We start from the raw sequence: 4,012 nt of genomic DNA, 5'->3' as shown, positions 1-4,012 counted from the left end.
GTGACGGCAACATTGAAATGGTTGTGGCTCTTTTATTTTAAATATGTTCTACTTTGTGATGTGGGTTTGTACACTGAGTGTACAAATGCTTTAAATTTGGGTACTGCAGTATCCCAGAGCATCTGCGCATACAACTTTGTCATTTTCCTTTCAAAGTTCAAAGGTTACAGAGAGAAGGCAGGAGAATAGGGTTGTGGGGGGAATTTTAAAAAATCAGCTATGACGGAATGACAGAACAGACTCGATGGGCCAAATGGCCTAGCTCTGCTCCTATGTTTTATGATCTAAATTTATTATTGAAATACCGACTGCATATGTTACTTCATACTACCCTGAGGTTCATTTTCTTGCAGGCATTTGTGGTAGAACAAAGCAAAACACAATATAATCGGTGGAAAAACTACACACACACACACACACACACACACACACACACACACACACACACACACACACAGACTTTGTACAAAGGACCAACTATGCAAATATAAAAAAGAACACAAATAATGATGAGATGAGGCCTCCGTCTGTCAGAGTCGACCATGGATGTTGTGTCCTGGTTGCCTAGATACGCAAGCCAGGGCAGTGCGATATGAAGAGCGAGCTATTTTCCATGTAGCAGGCTCTCCCACTCCACACATCTGATGAACCCAAAGAGACAGCAGAGACCGATACAGTTTGGCACCAGCCACATCGCAGGAGAAGCTAGTCAGTGTTGAACTCAACATACGGCTGCCTTAGGAACTCCAGCTCCAGAATTTTTCCTTGGTTTACTCCTGCAGCCTTCTCCATAAGTGGGTATAGCACAAGACAGCAGAGGTTGGAGATCAGAATTTTTCTTTTCCTCGATGAGCTCCCAATCACGGCTGATGACCCCATCTGCCTGAAGAGACTAGTTTTAAGGCACCAGTAACCCACCTTTGCCCTTTCTCCTGTCAGTAGAAATGGTTCCACCAGGCTTAGTAGCTAAGCCACACATGCTGAGCGACTGAACCTTTTTGCCCAACCTCCCATGCGGGACCTTGTCAAGTGCCTTGCTAAAGTCCACGTAGACAACGTCCACTGCCCTGAGCTGGACTTGGTTGTCAGAGGCTATTTGAGATGCATGCCATTGGGAGCATTTAATGGGTAGCAGGAGCTTCTCCTCACTATCACTCCCAGCTACCAGAACCTTAAGGAACCACACTAATAATAATTAATAAACATAGAGGGCTGAGAACCTGAATTGTAGAGTCCTTGATAGGTGGTGTTCAGTGTTGTGGTGAGTGAAATTATCCACACTGGCACAGGAGCCTGATGGGTGAAGGGTAATAACTGTTCCTAAACTTGGTGATGTGGGACCTAAGACCCCTGTACCTCATCCCTGATGGCAGCAATGAGAAGAGCGCATGGCCTAGATGATTGGGGACATTGATGATGAGTGTTGCTTACTTATGGCAGTGCTCCTTGTAGATGTGGTCGATGGTGGGGATGTCTTTTCCTGTGCTCCCTCTTGCTGCCAATTTTTTCTTGAGGGTTACTTTCTCCTCTTTTTTGATTTACATTACAGTTCTGCATTCCTTTATAAATATCCAAGCAAATATTAAAATAAGATTGCTTACCTTCAACACCCTGTCAGATGAATGATTTAATGCCAGTGCAAAGGCTCCACAAGAGGGTTGTAGTAACAATTCCTAGGCTAAATAACCTCTTTTACCCATTTGGATCCAAATAACATATTTCACTGCAGCTCAGATTTAATGGTGACCCTACTAAAGGCTGACATGTAATAAAAGAGTTTAAATTCCCTGTATATTCAGAAATTATGTTGCTATTTATGAAGGGTGGGAAACAGCAGAAAGGAAACTATAGACCTGTTAGCCTGACATCAGTAGTTGGCAAGTTGTTGGAATCAATTTTTAGGGATGAGAGTATGGAATATCTGGAGGAACATGACAAGATAGGCCAAAGCCATCATGGTTTCCTGAAAGGAAAATCTTGCCTGACTAACCCACTGCAATTTTTTGAGGAAATTACAAATAGGGTGGACAAAGGAGATGTAGTAGATGTGGGGTACTTGGATTTTCAGAAGGCCTTTGACAAGGTGCCACACATGAGGCTGCTTAGCAAGATAAGAGCCCATGGAATTACAGAGAATCAGCAGAAAACAGAGAGTGGGAATAAAGGGATCCTATTCTGGCTGGCTGCCGGTTACCAGTGGAGTTCCACAGGGGTCAGTGTTGGGACCGCTGCTTTTTACAATGTATGTCAATAATTTGGACTATGGGATTAATGGATCTGTGGCTAAATTTGCCAATGATACAAAGATAGGTGGAGGAGATGGTAGTGTTGAGGAAACAAAGAGTCTGCAGAGAGACTTAGATAGTTTAGGGGAATGGGCAAAGAAGTGGCAAATTAAATACAATGTTGGAAAGTGTATGGTCATGCACTTTGGTGGAAGAAATAAATGGGCAGACTATTATTTAGATGGGGAGAGAATTAAAAATGCAGAGATGCAAAGGAATTTAGGAGTCCTTGTGCAGTATACCCTAAAGGTTAACCTCCATGTTGAGTTGGAGGTGAAGAAGGCAAATGCAATGTTGGCATTCATTTCTAGAGGTATAGAGTATAAAAGTAGGGATGTGATGTTGAGGCTTTGTAAGGCACTCACGAGACCACACTTGGAGAACTGTGTGCAGTTTTGGGCCCCTTATTTAGATTATGAGGACATGCAGTCCCCTTTTATTGTCATTTACTAATGCATGCATTAAGAAATGATATAATGTTTTTCCAGAATGATATCACAGAAACACATGACAAACCAACTTAAAAACTAACAAAGACCACATAATTATAACATATAGTTACAACAGTGCAAAGCAATACCGTAATTTGATAAGAACAGACCATGGCATGGTAAAAATCTCAAAGTCTCTTGAAAGACTTTTTAGAAAGGATATACTGACATTGGTGAAGGTTCAGAGAAGATTCACGAGATGATTCCAGGAATGAAAGGGTTATGGTATGAGGAACATCTAGCAGTTCTTGGGCTGTATTCCCTGGCGTTAAGGAGAATAAGGGGGGATCTCATAGAAATCTTCCAAATGTTAAAAGGCCTGAACAGATTAGATATGGCAAAGATATTTCCCATGGTAGGGGATTCTAAGACAAGAGGCATCAAAGGGTATGAGGAGAAGGCAGGAGAGTGGGGATGACTGGAAGAATTGGATCAGCTCATTGAATGGCAAAGCAGACTCGATGGGCTGAATGGCCTACTTCTGCTCCTATATCTTATGGTAACAGATGAGAGAGCCTGGTGATTGAAGTGTGTAGATTAGGGATGAGTGGTGATTATGCAGTTTTTGTCTTAACCCAGAGAGAGTAAGGTCAAAGACAATGTTGAGTTCATTGTCATATGCATAAGTACATGTATGCACAGGTACATTGAAAAACTTACTTCAGAATCTGGCTGCTTATCACTGACGTATGTTGAGAAATGTGTTGTTTTGCAGCAGCTGTACAGTGCAGTATTTAAAAACTACTGCAACTTCCAAAAATAAATAAGAAAACACAGAAACCTGGTGGTGGCAGACACATAACATTATATCAGCAGCATTCACGAGAAAAAAAACAAAACAGAAATTTTAGCAACACACATCAAAGTTGCTGGTGAACGCAGCAGGCCAGGCAGCATCTCTAGGAAGAGGTACAGTCGACGTTTCGGGCCGAGACCCTTCGTCAGGACTAACTGAAGGAAGAGCGAGTAAGAGATTTGAAAGTGGGAGGGGGAGGGGGAGATCCAAAATGATAGGAGAAGACAGGAGGGGGAGGGATGGAGCCAAGAGCTGGACAGGTGATTGGCAAAAGGGGTATGAGAGGATCATGGGACAGGAGGCCCAGGGAGGAAAAGCTGGAGGGGGGGAAAAAACCCAGAGGATGGGCAAGGGGTACATTCAGAGGGACAGAGTGAGAGAAAGGAGAGAGAGAGAAAAAGAATGTGTGTACATGAATAAATAACGGATGTGGTACCAGG

Source organism: Mobula birostris, chromosome 12 (assembly GCF_030028105.1).
Source record: "Mobula birostris isolate sMobBir1 chromosome 12, sMobBir1.hap1, whole genome shotgun sequence".
NCBI lineage: Eukaryota > Metazoa > Chordata > Chondrichthyes > Myliobatiformes > Myliobatidae > Mobula > Mobula birostris.
This window is presented reverse-complemented; position numbering follows the sequence as displayed.